The 13,860-nt window shown below is 52.4% G+C and overlaps 1 protein-coding gene across 7 annotated transcripts in view; it reads left to right on the forward strand.

Annotated features, from left to right (window-relative positions):
- The first annotated feature begins 3,183 nt into the window (after nucleotides 1-3,183).
- The window catches only part of EPB41 (erythrocyte membrane protein band 4.1), an 87,647-nt gene continuing 76,970 nt past the window's right edge, over nucleotides 3,184-13,860 (forward strand). The window contains exons 1-2 of one of the 7 annotated variants that reach the window (XM_074807283.1): nucleotides 3,184-3,270; nucleotides 3,450-3,580. The gene's annotated coding sequence lies outside the window, so the exon portion shown is untranslated. The other 6 variants (XM_074807287.1, XM_074807284.1, XM_074807282.1 and 3 more) reach the window with 6 other exon arrangements.

Raw genomic sequence — 13,860 nt, forward strand, 5'->3', positions numbered from 1 at the left:
AGTACCAACTGGCAGCTGAGATGTGGCTCAGCAAGAAGTCCACTCCTTTCAGAATTTTTTCCCTGGTTTTTGAGTAAAAATAAAATGAGGTTTAAACCTATCGCTGGTGATGCTAATGTGCTTGTGGGTTTGGGGTGCAGTTCCTCCCTGGGAGGCAGGCTGAAAAGCCCTGCCTTTCTCAGAATCCCAGAATCATCTCTGTTGGAAAAGCCCTTGAAGCTCCTCCAGCCCAACCATGAACCTCACCCTGACCATTCCCAACTCCACCAGATCCCTCAGCGCTGGGTCAACCCGACTCTTCAACCCCTCCAGGGATGGGGACTCCCCCCCTGCCCTGGGCAGCCCATTCCAACGCCCAACAACCCCTTCTGCAAAGAAATCCTTCCTAAGAGCCAGTCTGACCCTGCCCTGGCGCAGCTTGAGGCCATTCCCTCTTGTCCTTCTCGGGAAGGTCGCTTGGCCCTGTGCAACGGTCGGATCCTTCCCTGTGTGCTGTGCTGACAGATCCTGTGTCTCAGGCGGGTGCCAAGACTTCAGCCTTCTAGGAAAGGCAGCAGGGGCTGGTGTGGGTTTCCCTCGCTGCCAGCCCGTGGGTGCTCAGTGCCTTGCGAGCAGCAGTTGGAGGCGTCGGGGCAGCGTCTGGAGTTGCAGATGGCTCACCTTGGGGTTGCAGTGCTGCTTGATCCATCCAAGCTGCCTTTTGGTGGGAAAACACAAGATATCTGAGCACAGAATTGATCTGTGCTGCTGGCCAGGCTTTTTCCTGATGCTGTTGTTTTTTCTTCTGCTGCTGTAGCAGGAGGCAAATGTGGTTATGGCAGCTGCTTGGCTCTGGCAGTTTGCATCTTGCCTCCCCTATAAACTGCCTTTAAACTTCTTGGCTCTCTGGCCCGCTGTTTTGGTTGATAGGAGGCTGTTATCGGAGCTCAGCAAACCGTGATGATCACATCCCAGCCCCGTACCTCAAACCACCTGGCAGTGCCGGGCTGGATGAAGAAGCTCATTTGCACGGGGCGGTTAATTCTCTGTATGTTTTAATCTCCGTGACCATCTGTGTTCTTGCCTGGGCTGGGGAGACAGGAGCTCTTGGGATTTATTCCAGGAGGTGAACATGGAGAGGACTGCTTATTCTGTGTCTGCTGAAAACCGCCCCGGGTCAAAGCAGGACAGCCTCATTAGCTCTGGGAACAGTTGTTCCTACATCTTCAGGCAAGGAGGCCTCGAGGATGTGTCAGCTCTATCCTGGAGTCACGTCCCAAAAAGCTTCAGGGAAGGGGCAGAAACAAAAGGCACTTACTGAAAATGGAGACCGCTGTGAATGCTTTCCAGCATCCAAACCCAAACGCAGAGGGTCTGCAAGAGGCTTGGCTGGCACCTTGGAGGGCTGCAGTCCCTCCAAGGAAGGCTGCGTTGGTCTGGGGAGGGGTAGCGTGCTGAAGCATCTCCTGGTCACCCTCAAAGCCCTGCCCCAGGTTGTGTCAGGCTCTGGGGTATGAGCCTGACCCCAGCTACTGCAGTCTCTGCCCTGGTGAATGCCATGGCTGGAGCTCGGATTTGAGCTTCAGAAGCTGCTGCTGAGACTGGGGTGCTCACTGCAGCACTGAAGTCAGGGGACCAGTACCTGTAGGTGGCTGCAGTAGCATCTCCAGAGAGATCTGTGCAGGCTGCTGCTGATGGAGAGAAGCTTTTTTTGCAAGCAATGCCTGAACTCTTCCTTGTTTTGGGTTCTTACATATGTGAGCCTGAGGCTCTGCAGCTCATCCAGAGTCCTGACCAGGATCCGGCTGACCACAGGCTCCGCACGTGGCACAGGTAAAGCTCTGTCGAGGAACGCCTGTCCCGTGGGGCAGCACGGCCCCGCTGAGGCTGCTGCCAACATCTGAACCCAGAGGGAACGGTCCCTGCCCTGTAATTAAGCTCTCTCCTGCTCCTGTTCACCATACTAATGAGTAGTCTCGTGGATGTGCTCCTCACAGCTGCTCTGGAGCCTCTGTGTGGTTCTGAAGCTGGAGGTGGTTTTCCAGGAGAGCCACCTGCAAAGGGCAACCCCAAATCTCCGTCCCTGTCTCACTGGGGTGAAGCTCGTGGGCTGGGAGCCTTTGGCTGTAAAGGCTTTTTTCCCTGACTGCACCTTACTGGACTGCACCCTGCACGCTGTAAATTCATCTGCTGATACACACCCCGCTCTCTTAAGGGAGGAAAACCCTTGCTGCTGTTCATGCTGGCAGGGCTGGGCGAGATGGAGATGTTTTCCCAGCCTTCAGTTGAAGGACCGAGGCTGCCTCTTGAAAGGAGAGCTCTCTTTCACCTGCTTGCCACGCTCTTGACATCAGAAGATAATAACACTTAAAAACAACCAGCTCTCCAGCTAAATCCTCTCCAGGTTCAGCAGTTCGGGGTTTGAGTCTCGACGGAGACATCATGGTGCATCCCAGAAGATGGGTGCGGGCTGGTGCCCGTCTCTCCGGTGCGGCAGGACGGCCGTAGAGGTGCTCAGTCCTGTGCCCCGTGGCACCATGCTGGGCCTCCCCCGCGTGCCCGTGTCGAGCAGGTCCCGGACCCTTGGTGGGGCCGTGGTGTGGGCCGGGGGGCTGGCTGGGGTTCAGCACCCTGCTCCTGCCCCGGCGTGTGCCCGCGGCTGGCCTTGCTGCAGCTGAGAACACCGTTGCTCTCTTGAATCTCTTCATTTAGTTAATGATCCTTTTGTTGAGAGGATTAGGGTTTAGAGGCCTCTGGCAGAGTGTTAATTAAATTAAGTCTATGGGTGTTTTGTTGAGGTTTTAAAGCCCACTAGAGGGCTCAGTTGGAGCCCTGTGGAGCTGGGGCCGGAGGCGCTGGGCCGTGTCCATCCTCTGCAGAAGTTTGCAACGAGAAGTTATGTAAGGCCGGAGGAGCCGGACGGACGCAGCAGCGCACGGGACCAGTCTGCAGCTCCACACCGTGCTCGCTGCTTCTCCAGCCGGGCTCTGCCCGTGCTGGGGCTCCCTGGGCACGTGCCGGGGCTCCCCGGGCACTGGCAGGGGCTCCGCAGGCCGTACTCGCCGGAGGCTGGCAGGAACGGGACGCCTGCGTCACCGCTCGCTGTATTATCAGCTTTAAGTCATGTCAGGCTAATGTGTGGTGTTTTTTTTTCCTTCCCCACTTTGGTGTTTACATTTCTAAGAAGTGGCTCAACGTGACCGTCCAGTTCCAGCTTCAGTTCTGGGAAGAGTCAGACACCAAAGTTCACTTATATGAACTCTGCTTGCGGCGCTCGTGTGAAATACAAGTGTGAGCACTTGGCTTTGTGGTTGGAGGGATTTTTCTGGCAGGTGCGTGGGGTTTTTCATGGTTAGCTGGAACTGCTTATTAACCAGTGTCTCTTCTCCTTTCTCTTCTATGCACGGCCCCGTGATGGATTTTGGTGCCTCGCCTGCGTGGTCTGCCTGGCTGTCTCATCTCTGGGTAAGTACCTGCTTCGTCAGATCAGTGGGGGGAGAATAGCTGAAACGAGTCACTTGGACTTCAATAATGAACTGACTTGTTTATTCCATCTTAAACTCCGGAGCATTGGTTGTTATCAAACAGTGAGATCTATCTTGTGCGTGTGTGTGAAGATTTTGGATATTGAAAAGCACTTAATATAGCAATTTCCAGGCCAAGTTTATAAGATGATAAAGCCCCCAGCAGTAGTTTTTTCTTGCCAGCCCAGGCTGCGGAGCGCTGACCTGGTGATAAAAGCACACTAAGTGCCAGCAGGTGAGCAAATAGAAGTGAAAATGTTTCTGGTAGTGGAAAGCAATACTCCCTGCTTCTCCCCAGATGCCTCCTGGCAGCTGCTGCTGGTGAATCAGCGCTGTGGTTGAGTGAGGGACTCTCTGAAGGCCGGAGCGTGGCGCTGGGCTGGCTTCCCCTTTGCAAACCCACAGATGTGCGGGGCTTTGCGGGGCACGGAGAGGAGCCTGAGGCCCTTCTGGCGGGAGAGGAGGGGAAACACACGTCGAGTTTGGAGAAATGTGGTGGGCACTGATGTTTCCAGCTTGTCTTCACGGAGATCCTGCTTTGCACAGGGGGAAAATCGTCCTGGTGGGGTGGATTCTTGTGGTTTCCCAGCAGAGGTTTGGTGCCTGTCGCTGGGCCTGGCTGTAAGGTGCTGTTTGTGCATTCAAGCCTCTCAAAATGAGGAGTGTGTGTGCTCAGGTGGAGGAAAGGAAGGGCTCTCTGCTTGGTATATAGCTGGTTCTCTGGATGCAGTGGTGCCTTTGCATTGAGGTTGCTATCTCTGGAAACTTCAGAAGTTTTTAATTGACTTTTTTTTTTTTAAATTTAAAGTATTCTCCTGCTAAGCTTTCTCCTTTCCTGTCTGTCTCCCCCCTCCCCGGTAATATCCTCTCCTCTCCCAGTAATGGAAAGGACTGAGCATATTTAGAGCAGCTTTACTCCATACCTGATGTGCTGCCAGTCACTGATGAAAGAATTGAAGGGAAAGCAGAGGAAGGTGCTGGGAAGAGATTGCTTTATTCTTAAACTTATTATTATATGATGCCTCATGGCGAGGGGGGCAGGAGCGATAAATCAAATCCAAGCATAAACCTGATGTTCTTACACAGAAGTGAAGCACTATATTTGGAAGCTGAGCAGCTGTCTCGTGTTCCGAATGAGCTGTTCCTTTCTACCAAATCCCTAAAAGAAGGCTCATTAATTAACTAGAGAACCTGCCTTGATCAGAGGTGCTGAGCTCCCATCCCCACCAAACACCCAGCAGTCATCTGAACGCAGAATAAAACTGCTCTGCACAGATGTAGCTGCAAGAAATGCAGGCTGGCAGCGTGCGGGCCAGGAGTTCGTATTTGGAGCAAAATGCAAGTGCTCCCTCGCGTGACTGTTGGAGCGGGTTCGCAGGAGGCGTGTGCAGCATCTCTGACTGTGCCAGGCTGACCAGGGTGTCCCGGACAGGGTGAGCAGCAGCAGGATCTTCCTCCTGAGTGCTTGAGCAGACATTCAGGACATGGTCACCCGTCTGGTTATCGCTACGTAACAAGTCTCTGGTCAAGGGTGAATTCTTTCCTTGGGGAAAGCAGGTGCCCGAAGAACCCTCGGTTTGCTCTCCCCAGAGCAATCTTGCTACAGCTTTTGTCTGCGTGAGCGGCCTGTTGTCTCTCATGTCCTGCACAGAGGGTAGAGAATTGCATTTCAGTGGTCCTGCTTGTTACCGGCTTTTGGGGTTTTGACCCTGATACGAGATGTCATTTGCTGCTTGCTGAATGCTCGGTCTTAATCTTGGTCAGCAAACAAGAAAGCTAAGTGGTACCTTGTTAGCGATGGCAAAGATAAAGGTGGTGTGGTACAGTTTCATTGGATCAGGGACAGCCCTGACCTTCACCCAGTGGAGAAATCGGCAGGCTCAGGTTGCCTTTCCATCTTTAAGCCTGGCTTATCTCTTAGGTAAACATAAAATGCATAGGAGCTGTAGTAAGTGAATCTCCTCTCCTGGTCTGATAAGAGCGTTGGGCATTGGTCCTAAAAGTCACACACCAGCAGCTTCCATGGAAGGATGTGCTGCGAGAAGCTGGAGGGCAGAAACCATCAAGAAAAATGCTGAAGATGCAAGTGGAGCAAAAGGAGCCTGTGACGTTTGAGGTTGTGCTCTTGACCTTCAAGCTAAGATTCACATATGTTGCCATTATTTGAAGCCTGTCAAGAAATCTGAGGTGAGGTCATGCGCGCTGGCTGCAAAAATGTTCAGAGCTATGTTTGTGGCAGAGGAGGTGGTTAAGCGCAACGTGTCTGTTAACGGGCTGCTGCTGGGCTGTGCCTTTCCGTACGTTGGCATCGGTGATGCTGGGAGCCACGTGTTGTGATCTTAAAGTTTACCTGTACCTGAAGTTGTTTCTTTCTATCCCTTAATTCATGGGTCACCTAGAGAAGGGCAGTGCTTTGTGAAGCCGTTGAACGGCGGTTGTGTTGTGAACTCGGGTCTTCCCTGAATTCTCATTCACGTATAGCTCAAAGAGGAAGAACAAATAAGGTCTCCTGCTTTTCCACCTTTCAGTGAGATTTTCTGCTTTGAATCTCTCCTGGAAATGTGGTAGCAGGGTATCTCTTTCACTTGTCCCACCCCTTCAGAAGAGACCATCAGAATCCGATGCGGTGTCAAGTTCTAGGGCTGGCTTAGCTCAGTGGTTTCACTTTAGCGCTTTGTAAGGCAGTGAAATAGTTCTCATTGTGGTGTTTAAAATAGCAGCGCTGCTTTCTGAATTACCATCTAATTAAATGAAAGCAAAAACTCAAAAGCAAGTGAGCTTTCTGCATCTCTTGTTGCATAAGAAAAGCTGTTTTAGTTGACCTAAAAACCAACACTGAAAAACAGGCTAAACAGAGATGCTTTCCTCCTAGCTCTGCGGGCAGTTTGTAGCAGTTGCTACTGTTCTTGGAGGGCCATTCATGCGGTGGCAGCTGCAAGCCCTCTTCAAAACAGTTACTCCTTTGAGACTTGCTTCCCTTTTGCTTGATGGTTGGAGGAACCCTGCTGTGGAGACAAATAATTAGAAATAAAAGATGGCAGCTTAATGATTATTAGCTTCTTTCTGATGCAGTCTGCGGTGAATGCAGGGGTAAGATCTGGCTAGTGTGCATCTCAAAGCTGTTGCTGCATCTCTTGCTCAAAAGATTTACCGTGTCCACCAGGTTAACTTGCAGCCTCTGCGGACCTGCAGAACACGCCCAACTAGCAGAGTTATATTACTTACTTCAGTAACAAACTCTCTTCAGAGAGGACGACTCTTGGCAATTAACTGTGACAATGGCAACAGCTCAGATGAAGCGTAATTCCTGCCCTCTCCTCCCCGTCTCCCCATCCGTACCCACAGCTTTCCTCTCCAACTTCTGATTTCTCCCCCCTCTCCCCTCCCCCAGTACTTGGTTCCTGCCTATAAATCTGAACCGCTTTGGGTTTTCTTTATAAAACGAGCGTGGAAAGATATGACCTTAAACAAAGCCTCAAAATGCCTTATTTTTGTAAAGCTCCAGAAAAACTGGCAGCAATGTGATGCTATCCTCTGGGATTTTGTCCTATTGATATTAATCTTTTTGAAGCTGGTATCCATGACTGCCAGTTTCAAAGGTTAATATACCGCATTTCAACCAAGCCGAGAAGTCTTTTTTTAATTTTGATACAGAAATGTGCACCAGCTAATCATTGCGCACCTGCAGAAATGCCTCTCTCAGCAGACTTGGGCTGTGCTGTATTAGGTTGTGGGATCATCTGTAGAAAGGACTCAGGGTGACGAGTCTGATCCAGTTAGTAGCTTAAGACAAGCCCTGCAAGGTCCAAGGAGGTAGCAGGTAGGGGAAACGGCACTGAACAGTGGTGCAGAGCTTCAGCTCTTGTTTCTGGAAGAAGTAAGGTAGCACGTGTTCTGTTTAGCAGTTGTATTTGGTCTCCGCAGCTAAAGTCTTAATTAAATAAATGTTAGGTCTTACAGGTGTCCCTAGCCTGCAATAACCAACTACTGTTGGTTGTCTAGTGCCGCATTCACCGCTTGGGTGCATTTGCTGCCCGGCCTTTGGATGCAAGTGATGTGTTAGTACAGACTAGAGGGCTCCCCGCCAAGTACCCAGCTCTAACTTACTGCTGTACACATCGGTCCTAAATAAACCCTCATCTCGAAACTTGCCTTCCCTGAACCCGAGAGCTCTGAGGTTTTTGAAGCCAAGGGATGCTCTTTGCCCAAATTGAGAGCGTAACAGTATGGAGTCCGATCTGCGCTTGAGCAGCCCTTTGTGAAAGCTTCACCTAACTGGTGCCTTTCTGGGGCGAAGCTGCAGTTCAAAAAACACCCACCTGGTGTTATTTCAATAGACCAGAGCCTCTCCTCGCTACAGTTTGACTTCTCATCCATGCAAGGAGTAAATCAGCCCCTGACATCCTTTGTTTGTGGTATGGCTCTTCTGCCTCCCTGCCTTAGCACTGGTCCCTAGGTGGCACTAACTGTTATTTTTGGGTTTATTTCAACAAAGGCTGCATAGCTGAGCTTGTCCCCCGCTGAAGTGACAGCTGTGTCTCTGGCCAGGCTGGCTGTTTGGTGTTTGGTTTAGGAGGCTGGCGCAAGGGCTTGAACTTCCTCCTGCTGCCCAAACAGAGGGGTTTCCAGCAGCGTCTCCTGGAATTTATTAACGAGGGGCAGTGAGTCAAGCTCTCTCTGTGAACACGCTCCTCTGCTTTTAGTTGCGTCTTCTTTTCACTAAGACTGCTTTGGGAATGAAGAACTGGTAAATGCTTGAAACGAGGGAGAGCTCGTGGCCCGGTGAGGTCAGTGTGCCATTGGGCCGGCTGTGTCTCTTTCAATGCTTCAGTCCATGTTTTAGGCTGTTTCTGGAGCTCAGGCTCACGCTGCACCGATTCTGCATTTTCCTGAGCCTGCACTGCTTGTATTCACAGCATCGCCTGTAATCTATAGTCCAGGCTTTTTAAAGCACTTTCTAGATCCTTTAAGTGCAGCCACTCCTGTTCAGTACTTCCTACCCGTACTTAAGGGGAAAAGTATTTTTCTCTCAATGTAGAAACATTCACTGTATGAAAACTCGATCCCACAATCTGAAGCTGACCTCCTCTAATCTTTAGATGGTGGATCTTGGCAGAAATGTGCTTTATGCACCATCTCTAAGCCCTGGAACAAAGCTGACTTTCCAGGGAGCTGTTCTTCCCTGCGCTGGCACGCAGCCTGGAGAGCGCTGATGCTCCTCTTCATCTATTTTATTCCTCTTTCTCCTTGGAGCTAGTCTGCTGTGCTGCGAGACACCGACTCAAGTGAACATCAACTTCATGCAAACCGATGAAACCCACAGTGGGAGCTTTTTTGCATAAATTAACCAGATTCTGGGTGGGATGGGAATTCCTAGGTGCACAGAATCAGTTGCCCAGCCGTCCCCTCCGCCCTCTCCATCTCCCCCAAAGGCACCTGCATACGCCAGCCCAGTACCAAAAAGATGGAGTGGCTCGAGAACTGGATTCTTCTACCCACAAGAAAGAACATGTGGTTTTAGTTTGGCAACAACAGCCTTTAAAGGGCACAACTCCTGCTGTTAAAACAACCAGCAAAGGAAAACTCTCCAGTAGGAAACTATGCAGAAAAGGGTAGGAGAAGCAGCTTGGATTTAGCAAAACTTGAGGCTAACTGCCATGATGCCAAGTGGGATTACAATAGCAAAATCACTTCATCACCAACTATGGAGGGTGCTGCTTGGCCCTTTAATAACTCACTCCACAATGAATCGATTGTTGGTTTTGGAGAGTGCTACGATGGGCTGGACTAGATTTAATCTTTGGTTAAATACTTGATACAGAGCCAGGTGAGTGTAGATGTTCCAGGTTGCCTTCTCTGCGCACACACATGTTGCAAAGCGGTGCAGCGTGTTCCAGTTTGTGAAAATTTCTTGTTTGCAATTCAGCCCGTCAGAGGCTTTTTCTGGCAGTGAATTCTGCTGTGCCTGCCACTTGGTGTGCTAAATCGAGGGGCGAGCACTGGAGAAACACAGCGTTAGCTGAAGCACCCCTTCTGTTTAGGTAAATCATTCACCTGAAATATCTTTGTTCTAGATCACCACTTTACAGTAAAACAAAGCTTGTGAAGTTGAAGGGAGATCTCCTTTACACCTCATCCCGGCCTTCTGCTCTCAGCCAAATCAGCACTGCTGATGGTGACAGTAAATCTCAGAAGAGGAGCCAAGGGCTGAGGGCCAGGAGCTGGCAAAACTGAGCCACCTGCTCTCCTCCCACCTTGTTTGCTCTTGTGAAATGGCTGCTGCTGCTTTGGAGACTGTCACTTCCTCGCAAAGTGTGCGAACGTGGCACGTAAACTGAATGTGCCTATTGTGTGTACACATACGTACTCGTACTATAGACACCACCGGCTTATTTAGAGCAGTAGTGGATAAATGATTCAGTTGACCAGCTTAATTTCTTTGTTTTCCTAGAATTTGTCTTAATCCCGAGTACTTCACTTCACCTTAAATCCTGCTTGCTTTGGGGGAGGGAGCACCGATACCGGTGTGATGCACAATTTCTTTGTTTAGATTGGGAATTCCTCAGGCAGAGAAGCTCCTCGGGGCGAGGAGGGCTCTGTGCAGTTTATTGTTGTGCCAGTAGTGCTCTGGGCTCAGCGTTCACCGGCACTGGTGTAAATCAGGAGCCTTGTTTTACAACAAATCCTACCAGTAGTGCATCCTGTGGGGGCCTGCAGAGCACTGGATCACCTTACAAAGGATTTTTTTTTAATGAACAACTTACTGGAGCTGGATTTAATCTACAGTCTAGATGCTCTTAAGATGCTGGAGCATGTACTCCTGAGCCGCTTGCTAGCTGCGTGCACATTAAACAGGCAGAGGGTAGGGTTTGGCATCGTTTTCTGTTGTGACCCAGTTGATGAGCGCTCCCCGAGCGGCCTTTCAGCGTGCAGGGAACAGCTTCTGTCTTAGAGACCACAAGCGCATGCCTAAAATGAATGTAATTCCTCTCCTTATTCCTATATCCAGCAGCTGAATACCAAGAAATCCTGACTTATTAAAATAATTCTCAGTCTCTAATTGACTTCTATAAAGCGACTTAAACCAGCTATAACTGGGAGAGTTCTTTAAATATTTGCAATCTGGGCTTGGCACGGGGCAAACTGTTCTTATAGTGAAGAATTTAAGAAATTTCCATTACTTCCTATGGGATTTCAGAGGTCAGTTTGGGGCTGTGTAGGAAGGAAAAGGTTAGAAGCTAAGCCAGCGATTTACAGCAGAAGTGTGTTGATGGTGGTATTTCCATATGCAGAAGTGTGTTGGGTTGGGTTTTTTTAGTTTTTTTTCTTTTTTTTCTGCTCCCTACAAAAGGATTGCTTTGGCCTAGGTTCAAATCTCCCTGCCCCAGAAGGACATTTTCAAGGCACTCTCCTGGCACAGACCATGTGCCTCTTTTCGTGTCTGATGACTCTACTGCTCTTAAGTTTCTCCTGCCATTCGAACTCTTGGCTGTTCGTTTGGGGTCTGAAGAGGTAACAGCGTCCTTTGCCCTCATGCACAACGTGTAAGGCAGCTTGCACTAGTGCTCCCTCTGCATAAATGCTTCACCTGGGAAATAATGGCTCAAAATACGGGATCTGCTACTCAAGATGCTGGCAGATGGAGTTGGGGATCATCTGGTGATCGGAGCGTGGTGGATGACGTGATGCGTGGTGTTAAATCACCGTTTTGATGCAAAGTTTTTGTTGCCCTGGTCTCTTCTCCATGTAATCAGCAAGCTGCCGTCGGTCAGTGTGTGAGGATGCAGCAGTGTGGTTTTGTTTGCTTGTTGTTCTTAATTGCAAGAAGCTATCGCTAACCCCTCACATCTGAAAACTGTGGCTTCTTTGCTCGGTGGTTTTCTCCTGAAAGCCCTTTGGACTTGCGTTTCTCTTCTGACAGTCTGTTTTCTGACAGTCTGTTTTCAGCCCAGCCGTGGGTGAGCAGTAGCAAAGGCAGCAGTTACTGTGGTGGGTCAGCACCAAACATCTGAGCCTCCTCCATTCACAGCCCGGGCCATTAAAATGTGTTAATTTAAGGCCGTGGGGAATAAAGTTTGAGCTTCAGGGCATATTTCAGGGGAACTGCCTGTCCCTGGTGTGGGAGCAGTGACTTACAGCCGCCAGCCCTTTCCCAGCCTGTGTCTTTGAATCAAATGTGCTCATCTGAGTCCAAGGAAACCACCAGATAGTCCGGATTTAAGGCAAAATTACCTCTCTTCCCTCCCATTAAGGAGCTTTTTCCAAGTGATCTCAACACGAAGGGGCGAGCTGCTCCGTTCTCTGTGTTTTGGCAGAGCTGAGTGTCATAGATGTATAGACAAATAGCTGTGAGAAGCACATTAATTTTTCTAGAAAATTGTGTTTGTTCGGCTCCTATTGAGTCCTATTTAATGTGTGAGTGGTCCTCGCTAGGTTGGTACCAGCGAGGGCTTCAGCACGAGGATGAAGCCGTCCCAACCAGCGTGTGCATCAGCCGCGGGTATTTGCTGGTGAAGAGGTAGGACGGTTGCTCTTAACGCAGACAGAATCATGTGCCTGGTGACTTAAGTCTCTTTGGGAAGCAAACAGAGATGCCTTGGTGCCATGTGTCTTTTGGGGTTGTGTAAATATTTGAGAGGGCTGTGGTCCCCCTGCGCTGGTCAGGCTGACGTGCTGGCAGCAACCTCGCTGGAGCCCCGTGGAAGCGCTGACAAGAAGCTGGGGAGCAGTTTGCTCTGGTGTGTGTAGCGGGGAGAGCTGGACAGCTCTGGCTGATGAAAATAATGTATTCAAATTTGGCTGTCGGTGTGGAAAAGCCACTCCGTGCTGTTACGCGCGCAGTTTGAGAGCGGTGGGCAGGTTGGTCTCCTCTGGGGGGTTGTGCTGGCGCTCCTGTTTTTGCACGTTCACCAGCCTGGCTGGGGGGTTTTCTTCTTGACCAAGTGCTCGCCGGCTCAGTTGTCGCTTTTTTGGCTCGGCAGCTCTTCGACTGAGAGTTCGGTTCCTAAGGGCCTTGTGTTTCAAAAACAAAAAAATAAAGAAAACCCCAATGCCACCCCCCCGCCTTCCCGGTCCTCCCTTCTGAGCTGGGCCACAACTTTCTCTGCGAGGCAGCGAACTGTGTTTCAAATCTAGGTCACGGAGGGAGGAGGGAGCAGCCCGCAAGCCGCTCGGCGTTACCGGCAGGCAGGGCCCTGCCTGCCCCTTTCGTACCGGTTTCGGGCGGTGCCAAATGATCGCGGGCCCTTCCTCCCCCCCCGCCCGCCCCCATCGGCTTAGCGCCGGGCCGGCGGGGGGAGGGCTGCCGGTAATCCTGTCAGTTCAGCCTCCCCCTCCCGCGGCGCGGGGGTGTTTTTCCGCCGGGCTGAGGGAGGCGGCCGAGGCGGGGCAGGGCCGCGGTCCCTCAGGGCCGCCCGCGGGCGCCGAGCTCCGGCCTTGAGGGAGGAAAAGGGCGGCGGGGGGGAAGCGGTGAGGAGAGGGGGGGGGGGAAGCGGTGAGGGGGCGCGCGCTCGCGCTCCCCCCACCCTCCCCGCCAGCCGCGGTTTCTCCTCCGCCAATAGGGAGGCAGCGCTCGCGCCCCGCCCCCTGCTCTCGGCCAATGGGAACTTACTACAGTGTTGTGGGCGGGGCCGGGGGTGCGCGGCGCGGGGGGCAGAGCCGCGGGGCGGGCGGCGGCGGCGGCACCGGGGCGGCGCGGGCTGGGCTCGGCTCGGCTCGGCTCGGCGCGGGCTGGGCGCGGAGCGGCACGGCCCTGAGGTGCCGCACCGGCGGCTGGGGGGGGGGGAGGGAGGGGGGAGTGGGTGATTTTGCGCGGCCCGGCGTGAAGGCGGCGAGCGCTGCGCGCGCGGGGGCGGCCGCGCGCGCGCGCGCGCGCTCTCGGCGGCCGGGTAAGTGCGCGCGCGCGCGCGGGCGGGAGCGTGTATGTGTGTGTGTGTCTGTGTGTGCGCGCGCGCGTGTGTGTGTGTGTGTCTGTGTGTGTGTGCGTGTGTGTGTGTGTGTGTGCGCACCGTGTGCGTGCGTGCGGCGTGTGTGCACGCACGAGCTGCGCGCACGGTTTGGGCGCGCATGGTTTTTGCGCGGTGTGTCGGGGTGTGTGTGTGTGTGTGTGTGGGGTGCGTGTGCGTGTGCAAGCGGCGTGTCAGAGCGTGCCCGCGGCCTCTGTGCTGTCTGGGCGTGTGTGTGTGTATCTGTGAGTGTGCGGTGCATCTGTGCGTGTGCTCACGGGTGCGCGGTCTGTGCGCGGCGGGGGGGGGGGGTTGTGTGTGCGTGGGCTGCGTGCGCCCCGCCTCTGTGCGTGTAAGGGGGGGGTGTGCACGGGGCTGGAGTGGGCACGCGTGGGCTGCACACGCGCCGTGGG

This window comes from Strix aluco, chromosome 26 (assembly GCF_031877795.1).
Source record: "Strix aluco isolate bStrAlu1 chromosome 26, bStrAlu1.hap1, whole genome shotgun sequence".
NCBI classification, from domain to species: Eukaryota; Metazoa; Chordata; class Aves; order Strigiformes; family Strigidae; genus Strix; species Strix aluco.